This window comes from Molossus molossus, unplaced genomic scaffold (assembly GCF_014108415.1).
Source record: "Molossus molossus isolate mMolMol1 unplaced genomic scaffold, mMolMol1.p scaffold_m16_p_17, whole genome shotgun sequence".
NCBI lineage: Eukaryota > Metazoa > Chordata > Mammalia > Chiroptera > Molossidae > Molossus > Molossus molossus.
In genome coordinates this window covers 43409177-43432428 of record NW_023425352.1, presented here as the reverse complement: position 1 = coordinate 43432428, position 23252 = coordinate 43409177, and the positions used below count along the sequence as shown (strand labels likewise).

At 38.7% G+C, this 23252-nt stretch overlaps 1 long non-coding RNA gene across 3 annotated transcripts in view; it reads right to left on the bottom strand.

Annotated features, from left to right (window-relative positions):
- The window catches only part of LOC118632773, a 160380-nt gene that overhangs the window by 97598 nt on the left and 39530 nt on the right, over positions 1-23252 (bottom strand). For 2 of the 3 annotated variants that reach the window (XR_004960052.1, XR_004960053.1), the window contains exon 5: positions 14605-14722. The exons of the other annotated variant lie outside the window; for it this stretch is intronic. This is a non-coding gene — a long non-coding RNA (uncharacterized LOC118632773). The remainder of the gene's footprint in view (positions 1-14604; positions 14723-23252) is intronic. 3 annotated transcript variants of the gene reach the window in all.

Sequence of the window (23252 nt, the reverse complement as noted above, 5' to 3'; positions counted from 1 at the left end):
GGGAGAGAGAGAGAGAGAGAGAGAGAGAGAGAAATATCGACATGAGATACAGCAACTGGTTGCCTACTGCACAACCTGACCATGGCCGGGGATGAACCGCAACCGAGGTACGTGCCCTTGACCAGAATCGAACCCTCAACTCATTGGTCTGCAGGTCAACGCACTAACCACTAAGCAACCAGCCAGGGCTTGAGTATTATCTTTCAAAAATATAATTTATTTAGTCATACATTTATATATTTGAATTTTTAGTAATAACTGTGTTGAATAATATGTGCAAAATCCTAGAATATTTAGCAATTAGCTCTCAAATCTATAACAAGCTGGTTCCAGCATATCATTGCTTTTGAGGCAGCGTAAGATCTGTTTCCCAGCTGTCTGCTCCAAGCTCACCTCTGGCCCCTTGTTCTCCCATACCTCCTGCTCCAGACATCCTGCAGCACAGCAAATAATCTCAGCTTTTTCTTGTTTCAGAGCCCTTGTTCATGCTGTTCCCTTTGACTGGAAGACCTTGGCTAACACTTAATTGCCCCACAGGTCTCCATTTATACATTTTTTACCCCAAGAAGTCTTCCCTGGCATTGCACACGGGCGTAGCAGTTTTGTAGTATGCACTTAACTTTGCCCAAACCTGGCTTTTGTCCTTGCTTCCTGGAAGTAATCTCGAAACTCTTGGAATGTTCTGTCTGATAAGAGTGTCTTTGTCTACTCAGAGGACTTCTGACATACCTGATAGTGTATACTAACAATGTGATTTATTGTGGAGGCTTTGGGCCAGAGGGTATCAGCTTGACTCCTAGAGGGGCTGGAAACTAAGATCGGCCACAAAAGTGGTCAACCATCTCTATGTAACTGAGCCCCAATAAAAACACTGGACCCCAGGCTCAGGGGAGCTTCTCTCAGGACAAACAACACTCTATAAGTAGTGTGACCCATCACTGCTGGGAGATGCTCACTGTCCACGACTCCCCTGGGAGAGACAACGGGAAGCTTCCCATTTGGAACTCTCTGGGCTCTGCCACAAGCAGCACTTCCCTCGGTTGATTTTGTTCATTTATTTTTTATTTTTTTTTCTTTATTAATTTTTGAGAGATAGAGGAATGGAGAGGGAGAGAGAGAGATAGAATCATCAATGAGAGGGAACATCGACTGGTCGCCTCCAGCTGGGGATCAGGCCCACAACCTGGGCATGTGCCCTGACGGGGAATCGAAATGGCGACCTCTTGGTGCATGGGTCGATGCTCAACCACTGAGCCACACCAGTCAGGCCCCGTGGCTGATTTTAATCTGTATCCTTCATTGTGACAAGCCATAATTAAGAGTATAACTGCTTTCAGTGTGTTCTGTGAGTTCCAGTAAATTACTAAACTTGAGGTGGCCTTGGAAACACCAAACTTGTAATTGGTGACAGAAGTGAGAGAAGTTTTGGGGCACTTTGCGGTGGCCCTGTTAGGTGCTTTCACTTACTATGGTGCATGTATCACCATATACATATTTGCATTTGCCTGTCTGTCTTCTGAGAAGAGGTACTGTGCCTTGTTCACTATTGCATCTCTAGAACCCAACCCCTGGCAAAACATAGCCATTCAGACATTGGTGGAATGAATTCAATGGACAATATGCTCATATTGATATAGAAACCATATACTCGCTTCCTAAGACTATTTTTATTATAGTATGAATCAATTAAACTGAGCACAATAATGCCTGATGGACCTTCAAAACAATTAATTTTACAAGCAGCCAAGAAGCATGTCTTCATGAATCTCCTTGATGATTTCACTTGATCTAATACTGCATTTTGACCATAAAGGAATGGAAGATTATTCTTCAGGTAAGCTTCCATCAGTATTGTATCCCCCTAACTGACCTTCTAATAAAAATTACAGTAAAGAGCCCTGTGTGTTTGGTGGTTAGAGTGTTGGCCCTAGCACCGAAGGGTCATGTGTTTGATTCCCAGTCAAGATCATGTACCTGGATTGCAGGTTCAATCCCCAGCCCCGTCAGGAAGCATGCAGGAGGCAAACAATTGATATGTCTCTCTCACATTGATGTTTCTCTCTCTCCCTTTGTCTCTCCCTCCCTTCCACTCTCTTAAAAATCAATGAAAAAAATATCCTCGGTTGAGGATTAACAACAACACAAAATTACACTGAAGAATATGAGGGCTTATTTTCTGGGATATACCTGGAGGGCAGATAAAAGGTTTGGTGCAGAAGCTTCTTAAACCAACTGAATCTAAGGTAGGATTAATACTGACCTGAATGAAATACAGGCATCTGACCAGGATAGCTGGTTGAGCAAAAGGCTGTCACAGGTTGGATGGAGACTATCAAATTTCTTTTGTTTGTTCTACATGAAAGTAAAAATAGCTGCAAACTTTACCTGGGTCTGCCACAGAAAACATGACAGGTCAAGTTTCTTAACTCCTCTGAATCACAATCTATTCACCTGCAGAATGGGGATCAGAGCAGCCACCTTGCAGGGATTCTGCAGAGATCAAAGCAGGTAATAAGTGTATAAACTTCAGAAGTACCAAGTGCATGTATAATACTGTTCTTCTACTACTATTAGCATACTAGAGACATGTCTCATCTGTACACTTACTTTATGGTACTTGAGATTGTTAATTCATTAAAAAGAACATGTAATAAATCACCAAGGTCTACAACATAGCCAGTCAAAACTGTGGCATAATGGCAGCAGCTAATTTTTATTGAGTACTTAACATGTACTAAACACTGAACAAATCCCTTTACATTATGTCATGTTATTCTCACAACTCTGCAAGGCACATATATTATTACCCCCATTTTTACAGTTGAGGAATCTGAGACTAGAGACTATGAGGTAACTTGCCCAAGATCACAGTTCGTAAGCAGAAGAATTGACACTCTAATCCAGATTTGTCTCTCTATAAAACCCAAGCTCTTACAACTATGCAGATCTGCCCTCCGTGGAAGGACTGGGGGAGGAAATATGTGGCATGTTTTTGTTCTGTGTAGCTATGACATAGCTCTCTCCAATATTCACACAAGAGCTAGGTGGGCTGAGGAGAGAGGGTATATGGTATTTTAATATGGAATGTATTGCCTGCCACTAACCATAGTGAATACTGTGACCCCCATTTTAGACTAAAGATTGCCCATGGGAAGCTTGAAATTTATGTCTGTTTTATAATCCATTTGAACAGGGTGCCAAGACAAAATTAATTCATGACAACTAGTTCTCAAACTATGAATTTCAGGGAACAGTTCCAGTATTCATTAGCTCTCAGATGCACACTTCCACCTGTGTGTTGAAGAGCTGTTTGTCAGTTCCCAGGGAAAAGGCTAAAATATACAGAGAAACTGACTTTGCCTTATTTTCTCTTTAATTTGAACTTTTAATATCAGTAGACTAACTTAAAAATGATGGTCAAGTTGCCCTTGCCAGTGTGGCTCAGTTGGTTGGGTGTCATCCCATGCACCAAAAAGTTGTGTGTTCAAGTCCTGGTCAGGGCACATGCCGGGGTTGTAGGCTCTATCCCTGGGATGGGGGGGGGGGGGGAGGCAGCTGTGCAGAAGGTAGCCAATCAATGTTTTACTCTCACATCAATATTTCTCTCTCTCTCCATTTCCCTTCCTCTCTCTCTAAAAAGCAATAAAAAATCTTTTAAAAAATGATGGTCAAGAGTCTTTTAATTCTCCAATCCCGCCCATGTTAAATCTTTAGTCTTCTGTATATCTAATTGTTCTTTATGCTCTGGGGTTCTCTCAAATGGCAATCTTGTTTCTACAAAGTATAAAGAGAGCAGGCTTTGTTAGAAAGAAGATCCATTTTATAATCTATAATAGCTTTCTTCGACAATAAATACTAAAACTGACCTTATTCTAATGCTGCTATAACCTGAAGGCCCTTGAGCTTAATGCTACAGAAAGACTCTCATTGAATTTTTTATTTTCAGCACAAAAACTGAGCTAAAGAGAAAACAGCTATCTACCTAGACAGTAAAGTCGTAGATCTCTTCTCAGGTAGTGGACTTTAGCATTTCCCAATATGATTGAGAGGTTATGCTTAAATTAAAGTAATCTAATTCTTCCCTCTACAATGCTTACCGCATCAAACATTAGGCCTATTTCTTACTTATGACCTATAATAACCTAGCCCAGCTGGATTAGCATCTCAATGAGGCTAGGAATACAAACAATTGGCTTTTCCTTACACAAAGCTGTAACATTTGCCCCCACCCAACCTCCCAGCCACCCCATAACTGTGTTTGAAATTTCACAACACTGGTAATTTAAAATATCCTATCATTCACCCATCTGCTAATTCACACTCGAGGAGAAACAAATCAGAACAGATGTTCTCTATTTCGTTTTCCTGCCTATCTGACAGAGAGGTTTTGGCAACTATGACATCCACAAGGAACACTGAAAAAAAATTCTTGAGAAGAGAAGGACTTGAAGAGAGATTGTGCTCAAAGGGGAGGGCCATGGCACTGACCTTCAACTTCTCATCTGCCCTTAATGTTCTACCTTTCAGACTTTCCCTCTGTTTCCTAGCTCCCTTCTTTCCCTTTCAACGATCTCACACTAACATTTGAGGATCCACACACTTCCCATCAGAATTTAACACACTTTGCTAAGTATTTTTGGCAAAAGAAAGAGAGTCAAGGGTGTGAATCATCCAGATGATTTCTCTCGATTATCTGTTTTGCATGTTCAGTGCTTACCCATTAATGTACAGTGGTGTCAGTAAAAACAGAAACACGTGTGCTAAAGACATTTCTAAGGCAAGAGTTAGCTGACTAGATTGATAAGCAGTTGTATTCTTTGAATTTAAAAAAGAAGACTTGTCAACTAGGGTTTAAAAAAACACCACCACCACCTCTGATTTGATGATCAAGAGAATACCTTCAGAGATATGCATGAGGAAGTCATGTTTATATGATTGTAAATTTTCTAAGCAGCAAGGATCTGAAACATGCTTTTTAAAATAGCCAGATACAGAAATCTTGGTGTGAGCAATTTACACTTGAAGTGACTGTTCCGTGTTTAGAACACTGGGGAAAGTGAGGTGTTTAATATATCTTCCAGACAATTACAAAGCAGTCCTTGATCAAAACCCTGTGCCAGGGATATTGACAAGCCTGCCCAACTGCAAGAATCTCCTGTAGAGAAAATGATCTATGAGATTACCTGCTGGCGGGTTCATGGGTCAGATTGTCAATATCTAGAGAGGGATCACAGAAATAAACATTTTGTGTTTGCTGTCTGAAGTCTGTATTTATGGTCCTGTTAAAGCAGTTGGTCAATCAAAACCAGTTAAGGCAATTACAATTTCCCCCAGCTACATGCAAGAGAAAGAAACTGAACTCTGTGAGGAGAAGTCAATATAGCAAGATAATCCAAAATTGCTTTTTATTCATGTGGAGGGAATTTGGTACCATTCTATCTTGTCACTTGTAATTGGCTGATTAGCTGAATATAGTGAAGATGTATTAATGTAATGAAGTTAAATAATCAATTAGATTGTATTTATTTTTCTTACCTTCCTACATTGTTTGAGGCCCTGACAGAATGTTTCTTTCCCTATTGAGACTGGCTCCTTTATATTTGGCATATATTTATTCTTTTATTTATGTTTCCATCGGAGCTGCAATGAACGGCTCCACGTTTTCATGGCTTGACTCTTGCTGTCAAACAATGTAGGTGATGTTGTTAGGCGTAAAATTATGTTGGCGACGCTATAAATCACTAATGCAAGACAGATTTTTGTGCTGAATTCTAACAGCAAACGTCTTTGAGGGGATACGAGAAAGTATAAATGACAATGTTTGAAGGAGGCCGTGATTTCCAAAATCTTGATTTAGAGCTTGAATGCAATCCGGAGAAAGATGCATCGAACTACATCTGAATGGTTAAAAAGAAAACAGCTACAAAGAACCAGCATCTGTTTTGGTAAACTTCTTATTCAAATACTTGGATGGAGAGTAATATAGAGGGTATCCCGCCAAAATGTATACAGGGTGTCTGTAGATTTTATTACATTTTGAAAATGAAGTGTATTTTAATAAACACTGGCTTTGTAATTATTCAAAGTTGTGAACAATTTCGGGGACACCCTATAATTTCTGACTAAGAGCTCAGCTTCTAGAGTTAGGCAAAATTGTCTTTGTCCCACTTGCTGGTTTCGTTACCTTAGCCAAGTTATTTTACTTATTTACTGATCTAAATCTCAGATATCTCATCTCATAAATGAAAACAATTTTTTGAAACTGCCAGATAGAATTGTTGAGTTTTAAATGATACAATCCCTACAAAGTTCTTTGTATAAAGTCTGCATCATAATAATCACTCAGTAAATGTTAGCTATTGTTACATAAAGTATAGCCTATCGATGGTTATTAATAGAGTACTGACTGGTATTCAACTCAACAAGCATTTATTTAGGGTGTTCTATGTACACAAGGCACTAGATAGATTCAAAGGTAAATAACACATAATCCTTGTCCTCAGGTCAGGGGAGGGAACCCTGGTCCTCACCATTATCTTAGAAAGTAGACTAATGTGAGTGAGATACTACTGTAAGACTACATAGTATTTTCTTAAAGGAACCTACTTCCATTCTGACCCTTATCCTAATTAATTCTCTAGGTAGGAGTAGAAAGATGTTTGTAAAACCTTTTAATGTCCTCCTGTTGAATTGAAGATGAAACCCAAACTACTTACAATGGGCTGCCAGGTCCTGCCTAATCTGTATCTAGAGAATCCCTTTGCCTTCACTCTGCCCCTATTTGCCTCTGTATCTTCCCTCCATCTGAATTTTCACCAATTCTTCTGCAGGTCTCAGCTGTGATGTTACTTTCTGAGGGGCATTTCCTTATCTTCTTCACTGCTCACTGCCACTCAAACCAATTTCTTAGAACAACTCAGAATTTTCCATTATGAACCTTAAATATTTGTTTCTGTGATTTAAAATAAATAAATAACTATCTCCCCGACCAGACATAATAAACTCCTCTAAGTCAGAGGTCATGACTATCACGAGCATCATTATATGTCCACTTCCTTACACAAAGCTTGGCATATAGAAGTTGTACAATAAACATTGAAGAAACATGTTAAAGGGTGATTTACTAAAAAGGGTCAAATCATGATTCTCATTCAGATGTAAAATGAAAACATGTATTCTAATGAATGTGCAAATGGAGACAAAACTAGCTTCTTCCACAGTAGCGAGGAAATTTAAGTGCAACTTCACCTGACAGCATTTTTTGCCTATTTATAGACTAGAGTTATTCTGCATTGTTATCAGTTATCTCCAGCTTCCTGAGTTGTAAAATAGCTCAAAGGCAGTAAGGGCTAAAATCAAAAGAATGTGCTCCAACGTGTGCATCACGTTTTCTACTGTAACATTTTTCTCCACAACAAATAGAAATTGTGGACACATGGAAGGGTACATTTCATTCTTGAGGTGGGTGAGAGATTTCAGAGGTCTTCACAGAGGTAAAATAATTAAGCTAAGTCTGGAAAATTAGGTAGGACTTCAGTAATGGTAAACTACTTGAGATTTTTTGAGCAGAGCTCTAGAAAAATGTTCCTGTTAGCAATAAAGTCTTGCAGGGAAGAATACAGTCTGGGAGACAAGACGAGTAATAGCCCAGGGGAGAAATTGCTAGAAAAGAGGAAGGAGCGTCCACGGGGAATGAGGTGCCCTGAATTATGGTTCTCATGCCAGCATTTATTCTGGACTAGTTTATAGATCTCTCTGGGTCCAATGCAGAAATATTTGTTTAGTACCTGGCACCAGCGATACAATGGTGAAGAAAGAACTGGCACAGAACTTGAGTTCTGGAGTATTACCTGGATAATAAGGAATTGTTCACCTCCTAAGGAGCTTCCAACCCCAATGAGGCTGTAGGTGTAGTTGTGTTTCCCACCATCATATTGAAATAAGAGCAATTACCTTGTGTCTATTATTTAATACATGCATAGCATACGGAAGAGATTCCTTATCAAATGGCTCACATTACTGATTGTCTTCTAGTACAGGAGTCAGCAAACATTGTCTATGAAGGGCCAGGTGTAAATATTTTAGGGTTCGCATTCTGTACTGTCTCCACTACAACTACTTAACCTTGCTGTTAGCGCTTGAAAGCACAGACCCTATGTAAAGAAATGAACGTATCTGTGTTCCAATAACTTTATTTTCAAAAGAGTCAATGGGCCAGAAATGCCCTGCAGGCCATGGATTGTGAACCACCCCCCTTTTTTTAATCCTCACCCAAGGACTTTTTTTTTTTTTTTTTTTGGAATTTATCTTTGGATAGAGCTGGAGGGATAGAGGAAGGGAGAGAGAGAGAGAGAAACATCGATGTGTGAGAGACACATCGAGTGGTTGCCACCCAAAAACCCCCAACCATGGCCATGGACAAACTGTAACCAAGGTACGTGCCCTTAGCGGGAACGAACCTGGGACTCTCTGGTCCACAGGCCAATGCTCCAACCGCAGAGCCAAACCGGCCAGGGCTGTGAACCCCTTTTTAAAGGTGAGTGGCTGACTACCAGCAGGATCTAACTGTGAGCCAATGGAAGGTAGTGATCATTTTATTTACCTGTGTCCCAAACAGTGCTTTGCACATAAATTCTAGAAATTACATTGAAGAGAAACAATTTAAAAAGGAACCTCCACTCAACTTTCAGAGCAATTTATAACTCTTACAGCATTCATGACATCCTGCTTGGTATTAGAGTTATCCATAACTGTGTCTTAATTCCATCCTAGGATTTAAACTCCTAGAAGGTAGGGACCATGCCATTTTCGATCTTTCTATTTGTTCCTTAATCTATAATAATAAATGCTAAAAATTATTCCCTGGATGAGTTGAATTATATTATGTTATTTATTTTATTTTTAATCTCTCCTCCATGACCTCAGGAAAATGCAACGCCTTCTTCCCTTGAATACTCACCAGCATCTCAGCAGTTCTGTCCAAGAATGAACCATCTCTTGGAGCAAGACCCTTGCCTACGATCACAGCTGCCTGTCTCTTCCTCGCCATCCTCCCTACTTTGTGGGACTACTCTTGAATGAATGATTATTTACCTTCTTAGGAAATGTCCTCTTAGTGGCTGGCCATGACCCATTTAACATAATTCAATGCAGCGTTTATATATTTCTCCCTGGGGCTGTCTTTTTGTGTGTGAGGCTCAGAGCTTTGGAGGAAGGCACCGTGTTTTGTTGTGGGTCATTTTATATACACCGCAGATAAAAAAAAAACTGTTAATGAAAAGAAATATCAGCTGCATTCAAATTTCCAGCTTATTGTTTCTTTTCAATTTTTCTTAAGTGTTCCTTCCTTTGTGAGAACACCAAGGTTTCATTTCCCTGCCTACTAATAGCTTTTTCATGAAGTGCTTTTTTTCCTTTTTTTTTTTTTTCTTAGCTTTTAAGCAGTACCAGATGTTGAAAGAAACTTTCTCTGATTGGTGTCCAGAGAAAACAAAAAGCATGTATCACTTCAAGCCTGACCTCCGCAAGAGGAAAATGGACCAAACAAAGGCTGCCAGGATTAAATACACTGCAGATGGAAAAGGAAAATTCCGAAGTAGTATTTTTTTACCCTTCGTGCCTCCATTGTTCCTCTTCATACCTGATTAAAGAGTTAATTTTTGTGAAGAAGAAAAGCTAGAGCAAGATTTAGAAAAGCCACACAAAAGGCTTTTATCTGAGATGCATGTCCTGGTTTAGCAGGCGACCCTAGGTCAGAGTTCACGGGAGGAGGGTCCACAGCCATACTGTGGGATGCTGAAGGATGCTTTGAGAGAGGAAGGGGGTGGACTTTGTGGCCACGGAGGTTTGCAATGCGTTGGGTTCAACAAGTTAAACAATAAGCTAACACGTACCATACATTTCCAAAGGGGTATGTATAATTTGAGCCTTTCCCAGTTATCTGCACAGAATACTTTTACTGTAGATTTTTTACAGAATGATTGCCCCTATTTGACATATGCTTCCAGAAGTGGCCTGTTCAGAATAACAGATTTTCTGGAAAAAATTGGGTGCCATGATCTCTGATGTCATTAACTCTATGATATCTATAAAATGCCACCTGATTGTCTAGCATCATGTAATGTGCTGTGGAAGACTCTTGAGTCCGTGTCTTCCATCTCCAAAGGGTACGCAATCTAGTGAGAAAAATACATCACACACACCTGAAAAGTTACTCATTGGGACAGTGTCAAATCAGGGGCCAGTAAAATAATCACTGTGCAATATTTTCTGAACTATGTGTGGTGGAAGCATAGAAATCCCCCAAAGGTACAACAGAGTCACCACACAGGAGGGATGGATCAAGAGAAAGTCCACCAGGAAGGGCTACGTTCCCCAGCCCTAAGTTAGTAAATAAGATTCCACATGAAGACAAGGCCCTGCTGCTGCTCAGTGTTCAAACGATGAGTGTACACTAAACGATGAGTGTACACTAAAACGATGAGTGTACACTAAACGATGAGTGTACACTAAAACGATTTCTGCTCACTAAATGAAAGAACACTGTGGCCATCCCTGTTTGCACCCTGTTACACAGAGTGGCCTTCCTACACCTCTGGGGGGCAGAAACGGGAACACAGACAACCAGACAGGACTAGGAGAAAAGAAGGAAAAAGGGTTATGAGAGAAGTTAGAGAGAGGCCCATAATAAACAGATAAGGGAGAAAACAGATAAGAAAGAAAGAAAAATTCCCCAGGGCAGCCGGTGGAGGAAGATTTTAGGGGGGTTTCATGCATGAAAGGCTCTGGGGTGAAGGGCAGAAGAAGACTAGAAGAGGGGAGAAGGGGGTGGTAACACGAGAAACGTTGATGGGCTTACGAAGAAATATAGCTGAGGTGTCTTGGGAAAAAAACACCCTAAATTCTTTTTAATTACTTTTTAGTACCATGCTTTTTAAAAAATGTGTTTCCGTGCAGATACTGGATTACACGGGTTCGGAATTAACAGGTAAATGTACCATTTGCATTGGGCTTTTAAAATTAATGCAAATAGTTTGAGTGCCCCAGTATTACCTCTGAGCATCCTGAGATATTTAAGGGTGCCTGGCTGGGGAACTCTTTGCTTAGATAACGTTGATAAGAACTGTGAAGGACTTTAAAAAGTCTCATTTAGGGAGATCAATGGCTTTTATTATTTGACTGAACTTGATAAACAACCTGAAGTGGTTTGCTTTTTCCTCCTCAGAATCTCCTGTCACCAAACCTTCTATCTTCTTTGCTTCCAGTTGCCATAGAAATGGTGCGAGGAATCTTGACTGATTTGTGCCGAATTAATTTCTTTCTGACACTGCTGCCTTTAAAAGCAACATTTGGATTGTTTGTGAAAACTGGGTCACTGCACTGTACAAAAATTACAAATACTGTTATTTTAATTGAAGGCTATGAACTAGATTCCTGGTTTTAACTTAGGTTTGATGGTCCTTTGAGGTTATTTTTTAAATCTGGGTGTCTAATAAAATTCTCAAGTTTGTTTCTTTCTTCTTCCCCTTTTTTTCTTTTCCTTTTTTTTTTTTTTTTAGTGATATTCCTATTGGCACTTTTTTCCTGACAATTTCTTCTTCAGCTGTTTACAGTTGACTTAAACCAAAGAGAGAAGAAACCCTTTATTTCTCTATCCATGCTACTTTCTGGAACTTCTCATCTTGCTGCTAACCACCATTCCACTGTGGGTTGTCTTAAGGGATACGAATTAATAGAGAAAGAATTCATTGCCTTCTGGAATCATCTCCTAGTCTGAATTTATGGCCCTTAGGTGGCCCAGGGCATGATTCTGAGGTAATTTTCTCTATATTCTGTGACAAGGATAAAATTATGAGAACCAAGAGTGGTCTTTTCTTGCCATCGTCAGGTGAGGGGGTCAGAATGTCTTCATCTCTCTTCTGACCCCAAATAGAATTTGGCTACCCCTGTAATTAGAAGCATTCAAGGGGAGTCTTGGGTAACTCAGTTGCAGAGGGCCCAGGTCTCATTACCCCACATGAAATGATGATGCCTTTTTAAGAGACTACTAAGACATCTTGCTTCCAATTTCCTTTTTGCTCCTTCTAGACTTGATTGTATCCCTCTGCTTAAGCCACTTCATCATCTTAATAGGGACTGTGAAGCCAAATCTGCTGAAAGTATTGTTTTCCACAGAACAGCATGTCTTGGTTTTGGCTACACGTTTTTTACTGCACTTTCACATATGGCCGTCTCTGTAGACACATCGTTGACTGCTTAATATAAGGGGACCATTAATTTGAGGATAATTTATTTTGAACAAATCCTACAACCCTTGTTTTCCCCCAAAGCTGATAAAGCTGAGGTTCTAAGAATTACGGGGCTGTGGGGGATGGGGGTGGGGACCAAAGAGAATCCAACAATCTCTTTGGGGGAAGACTTCAGATTCGTTTGAGGGAACTCAAGCATCTTTCCCAGGCTCCTTCTTGCTCTCCAGTCGGAAGGTTTAGAAATGACAGTCAAGAGTCTTACTACCTTCTCAGCTCTGCTGTTGCCACACTTAGCACTGCCCACATTACCTGCCTAAACAAAAAACAGGACCCTCTTTTTCCTTCAGTTCTCTCGTTATTTGCTTATAAATGGCTCATTTCACTGATCTTCATTTCCAGGAAAGCTTTCTGGGGCCTCATCAAAGCCCTCATCTCTCACTTTTAAGTCTCCCTACAGGTCCCTTTCTTGATGGCTTTGGAAAACCCGCTCCCTTCCGGAAGGCTCTGAACTTGCCACCTTTCTTCTCCAGAACAGTCTCAAATCCATTTCCATATCCAAATTGTGATGATGTAAAGAAATTGTATTTAGAAGCCTGAACAAGATAGAGGAGCTTTAGAAAAATAACTCTTTGTTATTTTTATATATATTAATTTAAAATGCAACTACACAAAACAAAAAGGAGAAGTTCGGAGAACTTACTGAGAACTTTCCAAACTCTTCATCCACAGCAATGTACTTGAAAACAAAGGGTGAAGTGTTCTCTCTCTCTCTCTCTCTCTCTCTCTCTCTCTCTCTCTCTCTCACACACACACACACACACACGCTTGCATACACACACACACACATGTATATTTGATCCTTGAACAATGCAGTGGTTAGGGGCACCAACCCCTCATGCAGTAGAAAATCTACATATAAGTTTTGACTCCCCCAAAACTTAACTACTAATAACCTACTGATGTCTGGAAGATATAATAATAACATAAAGTAAATTAACTTATATTTCATGTGTCATAAGTATTATATACTGTACCATTACAACAAAGTAAACTAGAGGAAAAATGTTATTAGGAAAATCATAAGAAAAATACACTTACAGGATTTATTGAAGAAAAATCTGGGTTATAATTGGACCTTCACACTTCAAAACTATGTTGTTCAAGGGTTAACAGTATATAAATATACAGATATAAACATATACACACACATATACAATAAACACATAGATCTGACTATCCAATCATAATCCTTGAAAACATCCATTAGCAAGCCAATGATTATTTTCAAATTAACTTTTCAATTCACTTAATAAAGAAAATATATACAAATATTAATATTGGCCAACCATCTATATTTTCTTTTTCTCATTTTTTTAAAAATTTAAATAAAATAAAATAAAAACTGGCCTTTCTTCCCTATTTATATGTCCTTATTCATGAAACCTGGACAACATAAATCCGTGAAATATGGCTTCTAAATAACCTTTACCAAAACAATCAGGCCAGTCAAAATAGTCTATAAACATGTTAGTAACAACAGTCATGCCAGTTTTTCAAAGGAAATCAACATTGTCCACAAGGTAGATTACTATAGTATCTGTCCCATATCCAAGTTCAGGTTAAATGCCATTGAGAGATATGATCAGAATGGTGGGAGGACAGAAATCAATAATCAGTAATTGCATCATCTTACTCTTCCGTCTCCAAGACCTTTCCCACCAAAATTTTTTTCTTCACTTATATTTTATTCACTGAATTTTTAGAGCTGACAGATATCCTATGTTGTCTAATTTCACAACATTTTTTGCTAAATAGTCCATTGTATTAGCAAACTTGTGATTGGCTGAGGGCGAAAAAGGGTGCTGTTTCCAATATTGGGCAAATCGAGGGCTTCCTTTTCCATACTAATTTGAATCAGAGTCCCCAAATTAGAATGTTAAAGAAGCAATGCTTTTAAATTGTTTTTAAATAATATAAACATTGACTTCATCCCCTGAACTGGCCAGAATTTCAGGCCCCAAAATTAGAATTCTCTCCTCCTCCTCTTTTCCTTCTCTCCTTCCAAAAGTTGCTCAGAACTTGGTAGTGCTAGGAAGAGGGGACCCTCTAGTCTTCTGTCTCTGCCTCCACTGGACACGATTTGTGTCCTCTAGCCAAACCCACCGGCGTTTTTTCAAGATCAGCTGCTTTCTGTTTACAGGATTCTCTGCCAAGGCAAGAAAGCCACCTTGCACTGTGCAGCCATCCTTTAGGGGCTTTTCCATTTCTTTCCAGCGCTTCCACTATTCTGGTTACCGGTTATTATATTTTTAAAAACTGCCCAGAAGAGTAGCTTAAAGCAGTAGCAATCATTTACCTTGCTCTGGGAGCTGACTGGGCTCAGCTAGGTGGTTCTTGCTTAGTCTTTCATGAAGTTGCAATCAGATGGTGATTGGGGCTGGCGTCATCTTGTAGGCTTCTTGCTTACACGGTTACTGGACGAAGGATGTTCAAAAAAGCTGGGAGTCAGAACAGCTGGAGTTGCTTGGGCACCCCTCCTTATCACTGTGGTCTCTCTACATGATCTTTCCACATGGCCACTTCCCAGTACCCAGGCTTCTCACACGGTTGTGAAGGTTCCCAAAGTGGGTATCACAAGAGAAAGCAGCAGAAATGGTATGGTTTTTTGCCTCAGAAGTCACCCAGCATTACCTCCATCACATTCTCTCCCTTGAGTAAGTCACACAGGCCAGCCTGGTCTCAAGTGAAGAGCGTGAAAAAATTTACAATATGTTTTAAAACCACCAGACCCACAGAACACAATGCAGTCCTGTTTTCCTGAGGTCTCACTGTTGTCTTAACACTTGCCAGTTTAGAGAAATGGCATCTTTCTCTTTTCCTTCTGAAGTGTTATTCTTCCCCTATTCTCATCTGGAATACCTAGCATTAGTTCTACAATGGCATCAGGCCAAGGATGGCAGGTAAGGAAAAGGAGCCCAAGGATTTAAATATGAACAATGGTATAGACACTAGAATAAATAAATGATCCTTTACCATAAAGAGAAAAAAAAAAGCCAGGGAAAAATAATAGATAGTAACTAACCCTGAAATTTATTTCAGAGACAACAGGGAGTTGTGGGGACTGGGGAGACCTGTTCCAAAGGAGCAGCAACTGTCCTGCTTTAGTCAGTTGCTGTCATGAGAGACACAGGCACTACCTTGCCTGCCATGACAGTGTTTCTAGAACAGTCAGAGATCTCAATTTTTATGTGAAACATCCTGATTGTTAAATGCTAAATACTAATTCAAATGCCGTGCAAACATTATTTGGGCCAAGCAAAAGTAGTCATTGGCCGTAGTCAGTCTTGTAGACGCTGATTTATAATCTCTGTCTTGGATTTCAAAATAAATAGAAGAGTTGATTTCAAGCCACTTCTGATTTCTGTTGTTTCAAAATCCCCAAGTCAAGGAGGCATGAAAGAACTTGTCTACACATGAGAAATAAAGAGCTAAGAATCTAAAGTATCCTGCCACATGGGTATACACCAAGAGTCAGCAAAGCATAACCCATTGGCCAAATCTGGCCTGCTGCTTGGTTTTGTAAATAAAGCTTTATTAAAACATAGCCACATTCGTTTGTTTATGTGTCACCTATGGCTTTTCTCATGCTACAATGTAGGTGTTGAGTATTTACAACAGATCAGAGTGTATGGCCCATAAACACTAAAATATTTATTATCTGGCCTTGTATGAAAACAATTTGCTGACCCCTTCACAGCATCATTGAGGCTGGGAACCAAAGCAATGTAAAAATTAAAAGGCTCTTAAATATATTTGCTAACTCTAGGCTACAGTGTGGATAGATTGATTCATTATAAGGTAAAGGCTGTGCTTTCTCTGGAATGTTGGTAACAATTGGGTTTTCCTGTTGAACCTGGTCTCTAATTAGCAGGTATAGTCAACTTTCTGACTGCTTTCTTTGTGACATGATAGTTAAAGCCTATAACTTAGAATCTTTATTCTAGTCAAGAGGAAAAATAAAATATACATCAAGCTATACTTCCCATCCTTTTCCATAGCACTTTTATTTAATATTCAATGATACTCACAATACCAAATATCAGATTATACTACAAAGCCTTTCTAATCAAAACAGCCTGGTACTGGGACAAGAACAGGCATATTGATCAATGAAACAGAGCAGAGAACCCAGAAATTGACCCAAGACATTATGCTCAATTAATATTTGACAAAGGTGGCAAGAGCATAAAATGGAGTAAAAACAGCCTCTTTAATAAATGTTATTGGAAAAACTGGACAGCTACATGCAAAAAATAAAAAATAAAAATGAAGCCAGACCATCAACTTACACCATATACAAGAATAAACTCAAAATGGATAAAAGACTTAAATGTGACTTATGAATCCATAAACATCCTAGAAGAAAGTGTAGGCAACAAAATTTCAGACATCACACATAGCAGAATTTTCATTGATACAATGTCTAAGGCAAGAGAAACAAGAAGAAAATGAACACATGGAACTACATCAAACTAAAAAGCTGCAAAGCAAAAAAAACAACCATCAAAATGGAAAGGGAACCCACTGTATGGGACAGCATAATTGCCAATGACACATCAAATAAGGGGTTAATTTTCAAAATATATAGAGTACTCATACAACTCAACAAAAGGAAGACAAAAATCCAATTAAAAATGGGCAGAGGACCTAAATAGATGCCTCTCCAAACAGGACATACAAATAGCCAAGAGGTATATGAAAAAATGCTCATCACAAATCATCAGAGAGATGTAAATTAAAACAACTATGAGGTATCACCTCACACCTGTCAGAATGGCCGCCATCAACAAATCATCAAACAACAAGGGCTGGTGAGGCTATGGAGAAAAGGAGACTCTAGTACACTGCTGGTGGGAATGCAGACTGGTGCAGCAACTATGGAAAACACTATGATGTTTCCTCAAAAAATTAAAAATTAAACTGCCATTTGACCCAGTGATCCCACATCTAGGTACATATCCTAAGAAGCCTGAAACACCAATCAGAAAGAATATTATGTATTCCTATGTTCATAGCAGCACTATTTATAATTGCTAAGATCTGTAAACAGCCCAAGTGTCCATAAATAGATGAGTGGATAAAAAAGCTGTGGTACATATACACAATGGAATACTATGCAGCTGTAAGAAAGAAAGATCTCTTATCCTTTGAGACGACACAGAGGGACCCAGAGAGTACTCTGCTAAGTGAAACAAGCCAATCAGAGAAAGACAAATATCACATGATCTCACATTTGTGGAATATAATGAACAAAATAAGCTGCTGAACAAAATAGACCCAGAGACACAGAAGTAGGATTCAGACTGACAAACCTTAGAGGAGAGGGTCACGGAGGAGGGAAGAGATAAACCAAAGAACTTATATGCATATATGCATCACCAATGGACACAGACAACAATGCTGGGGTGGGGGGGTTGGGAAGAAGGTGTCAATGAGGGGAAAAGGAAAAACATCTGTAACAAAAAGAAATTAATTAGTAAAAATAAATAATAAAATTCAATGATACTGTGTCACTGTAGAGTATGACTCTGTCAAGAACAGAAAGCTTAAAATGAGGATATAATTTCCATCTTCAGGTGTGTTTAAACAGACTCCTTAAATATATTCTAAGAAAAAAAATCAGGTGGTATTTTTAAGTAAAAAAAAAAAATTAACTTCCTTCCTTAAACTTTTTAATAAAAACAAAAACCTTTCCATTACTTTATGTAGTAGCAACAGTCATTGAGCAATGAGTGCTGGTTTTCCCCCAAAATCCACGATTCAGAAAGAAGTGAATACACTGGTTATGACTGCAAACACTCTAAATTTTAGCCTAAAGCATCATCATTGCCGTAGATTTACTTGGATCATGTGTTTCACCAACTACATAACAAAATAAAATAAAACGACTCTAAAACTTCCAGTTCAGGACCAAGAGAGTGTCATGCAATTCTCCTTATTCCTCCCATTATGCACAGCTAAAAATCTTGTACATTAAATAAAAAACAAACATAACTAGATGTTGAAAGGTAGAGAGAAAAAGGGGGACCAGCTAGGATCCTTGAGACCCAAGGAACGACACTGTGGTGTCAGTAGAGGCCAAGTGGTACACCTAATGTCCACCTCCACCTGGTGGTAACAGGCAAGACACCCCCCTTCACCTGGCAGCATGGTGTCAAGGGAGGTTGGTTAAAAGAGAAGATGTAAATAACAACCAGATTGCCCTGGCTAGTTTTACTCAGCAGTTAGAGCATTGGCCTGTGAATCAAAGAGGTGCAGGTTCAATTCCAGGTCAATGGCATGTACCTGGGTTGTAGGTTCAATCCCCAGGCCCTGGTCAGGGTCGTGTGGAGGCAACCAGTCGATGTGTCTCTCATATCGATGTTTCTGTCTCTTTCACTCTTCCCCTCCCTCCCTTCCACTCTGTCTAAAAAAATAAAATAAAATAACATCCATATTTCTTATAATGCTCAAGATGTCCAGGATAAAATTAAAAATCACTCATCATACCAAGAACGAGGAAAATCTGAACTTGCACAAGAAAAGGCAATCAACAGATGCTAACACCAAAATGACACATGTAAAAATAATCCAACAACATTTTTAATCATCGTAAAAAATATTTCTATAAGCAATTACAATCATGCTTGAAACAAAAGAAAAGTTAGGATGTCTCACAAAGAAATAGGAAAAAAAAAAAAATGAACGCTTTAGAACTATACAATAGCCAAAATAGAAAACTCAATGGACGGACTCAAGAGTAGAATGGAGAAGACAGAAGAAAAATATCAATGACAGTGAAGATAAAACAATAGAAATGACCCAGACTGAACAATAGAGAGATCAGACTGAAGAAAAATGAACCAACCCTGAAGGACCCGTGGAAGTATAACAGAAGCTCCAACAGTCACATCATTGGAATCCCAGGACAGGAGAAAAAGGATAGAGCTAAAGAAAGGTATTCCTAAATTTGGCAAAATACATAAACCTACAGACTCAAGAAGCTGAGTGACCCTCAACAAATATAAACTCAAAGAAATCCATGCCAAGTTCAGAAAAACAAGGGAACAAAAGTCTTAAAATCAGAAAGAGGGAAAAGACAACTTATCTATAGGGTTAAAACAATGCAAATACCTTCGATTTCTCATCAGAAACCATGGAGGCCAGAAGGAAACAATACATGTTTCATGTGCTAAAAGAAAAGACTGGCAACCCTAAATTCTATATTCAGCAAAATTATCTTTCAGGAATCAAGGGGAAATAATAACATTTGTCACCAGTAGATCTCCCACAAAGGAAGTTCTTGAAACAGAAAGGAAATGATTAAGAAAAAATCTTGGAACATCAAGAAGGAAGCAATAACAATAGAAAGAACAAAATATAGGTAAATACAACACATTCTTCTTTTGGGTTTTCTCAATTATGTTTGATGGTTGAGGCCGAAAGTTTAATGCATGATGTGATTCTCAACCTGTGTAGAATAAATATGTAAGACAATTATTATAAACAGAGGAGGGTAAAGGACTTTAAGGAAGATGAGGTTTGTACACATACTCAAATGATCTGCATATGATAGCAGCGGTGGTTACACAAATTTATACATATGATAAAATGGCACAGAACTATCCACACCATAAAAAAGATAAGAAATAGCAGGTGCTGACAAGGGTGTATAGATAAGGGAACATCTGTACACTGCAAAAAATTAAAAATATTGCAACAATGTGGGGGAACCCTGAGGGCATCATGTTAAGTGAAATAAGACAAATACCTGATTATGTCACTTATATGTGGAATCTAGAAGAGCTGAACTCCTGGAAACAGAGTAGATTGGTGGTTGCCAGGGGCTGGGGGGTGGGGGAAGTAGGATGATGTTGGTCAAAGGGTACTGACTTCTAGCTATGAGAGAAATAAGTAATGGAGATCTAAGAGTGGTTATTGTTAACAATACTCTGTTGTATACTTAAAAGTTGCTAAGAAATATTAAATGTTCTCAACACACACACACACAGTGACTAAGTGAGATAACATCTTATTGTAATCATTTCATATATACATATATCAAATTATCATCTTGTATACCTTAAATTTACACATTATATGCCAATCCTATCTCAGTAAAGTTAGGGGGAAGAACTGTATACAGTGAAACCTCGGTTCTCGAATGTCTCCCATCTCTGAACAATTTGGTTTTCAACCAAGTTGTTCACGGAAATAATGTCTAAGTTGTTGAACAAAAATTTCAGTTCTCAAGCTGAGAACCCTTGCCTGCTGATACATCAGCATGACAAAAAAGTGTCTCTCAGGCCACAAACAAAAGAGAATGCCAGTCAGTTGACCTCTAAATCTCCTTTGTTAACATCTCAGGAAATGGTGCTGTAAATACTTTTGTGGATTTTTGTTTTTGTTTGTTTGTTTTGCTTTTGTTGCTGACACAATTTTAAAACATAAAGAGGCCATCAAGGGTGCTAATGTTGCTAGGGGTGGGAAAGAAACAATGATCTCAGGCAATTGAAGAGGTAGAAAACCTGTTGTTGCTTTAGTTAAAGGAAAAGCAGTTAGCTGGTGACAGCATTTCTGAGGCAGTGCTATGCGAAAAAGCGAAGATGCCACCTACTGACCTCCTGAAGACACCCTTAGAAGGAGCGCTGAAGTGATTCCTTTAAGGCTAGTGGGGCTGGCTCGACAGATTTAAGAAAAGAAGTGTTTGTGTGTAGATTAAACAGTACATTAGACATGTACTGTATAGAAGAAAGGTTAAAACAGGGAATCATTTGGGGGTCTGAAATGAATTAATTCAATTTACATTATTTCTAATGGAAAAAAATGGTTTAGTTTTCAAACAAATCATTTCTAGGACAGCCTTCTGGAATAAATTAAGTTTGAGAACCCAGGTTCCCCTGCACACACATTGTATCAAACTCAGTGTCAATTTCCTGATTTTGATATTGTACTGTAGTTACATAAGTTGTAACCATTGGAGGAAACTGGGTGAGATGTACATGCAACCTCTCTGTATTATCTTTGCAACTTTCCGTAAATCTATAATTATTTTTAAATAAAGTAAGTTTTTCTTGTTTGAAGACTCTAAATGGGTACACAGTTTCTGCTGGAAATGATGAAAATGTCCTGGAAATACATAGTGACAATACGTGTACACCATTGTAGATGTACATGCCACAGTGAATTGCGTAGACCACTGAATTGTACACTTAAAATGGTTAAAAGGATACATTTTAGGATATGTATATTTTATAATAAAACATTGACTCAAAAATCTATTTTCCTAGGATTATCTTTTAGAGAACATGAAGTTGATCCAGAGCAAGGGCAAAGGAATGCTGTGGATTGCTTAACATGGAAACTGGCTCCAATTCTCTATATATTTCATTCCCTCGGCATTTCACATTTTAAATGGATTTATTTTATAGATGAAACACCAGAAGTAAGCCTTCCCATTCACCTCTCTTCTCTCCCCGAAAGATGTTTGGTGCCATCTGGTGAAGAGGTAAAAAGATTGGATTTCCTGAGGGATTAGTCTAGGCTGTTTAAAGGAGGAAGTTAGCAAGAGGTTTTTAACCTGCAGTGACAAATGGCTGTGGGCTATTATCAAGTTCTACAAATAGACGAAGCCCTTTTTCTTCCTAGAAATAAAACTGACCTGTCAAGTCCTAAAAATAGATTACTAATCACCTGGCCTATTTTCCTAACATTATTTGAAAAGAAAAGAAAACTCTTCTGGCCAGACCTCAGTCATTCTTATTCACCTAATTAAGAAATTAAGTATACTGTTTTCTAATGGAAGCTTTTTCTGATCAATTGTTTCCTTTAAACCAGTTTATGACTTCCTATGCCAAAAAGTACAACTGCAGAGGAAAATAAAATAAGCAATTCGTGTACTCCCCAAAATTAAAGTGCAGCAGGCAATTCAAAGTTCTTTCTTAAATCCGTACATCTTAATTTTTCCAATAAATATAAGTTTTTAATTTAGGATTAAAGTTGATATTATTTGAACTGTCATACTGAATATTGTTGAGTTTGTTGAAGGGAGGCCTTGGGAAAATCTAATCAATCCCCTCATTTTCCCAGTGAAGCCTAAACTTATAGATGTTCTAACACCACAGCAGAAATAAAAGCCTCCAAAAGAAACTTCATGTTTTAGTGGTAGTCAAAGCAACAGATTTATCTAAGCCTTTTTTGATGAGATTTTTTCTACCATTGGATTTTGTTCACTTAACTCATTTCCCTATAAAGTCAAAGTCTTCACAATTCTCTGAGCAAAATGTCTCTGGGAGCTGGCAGAGCATTTTATACTTCTTACGACTCAAAAGACAGCAACAACCATAGTAGTTCTCTTGTTTTATTTATATCCCCTCTTGTTCCAACATGGATGTAAGGTAGTTGTCATCAGCATAGGGGCTGTCATTTATTAAGTGCTCAGTAGGTGGCAGGAGCCAAACTGGGCATTTTTATGCGAAGGTTCAGAGCTCAGGTTCTGAAGTCACACGGACCTAGTTCAAATCCAAGTTGCACCACAGGGTGCAACTGCACACAGGTTACTTCTCTTCTCTTCAGCTTTCCCTATGTAAAATGGGGGGTATGAATTATGGTTCACATCTCCTAGGGTTGAGGTGAGGTTTAACTGAGATACTTTAACAGGGTTGAGGTGAGGTTTAACTGAGATACTTTAACATAAGCCCTAAAGGTGAGTCTCATTGATTTGATCTTTGTAACTTTTCAAAATATATAGTGTTCTTCAATAGGACACAGGCTGAGAGATTAAGCAATTTGCCCTATGAGGCACAGTTAGAATTCATGGTCATCTGCCCCCAAAGTCCATGGTTCTTGCCTCACTCCCACAATTCTGTATAACCAATTTATTTGATTGTAATAGCAATGCTCAGAAAAGCTGTAGTAATGGAGGTAGAAAACAAAACAAAACAAAACTCTAACATGGGCTCTTAT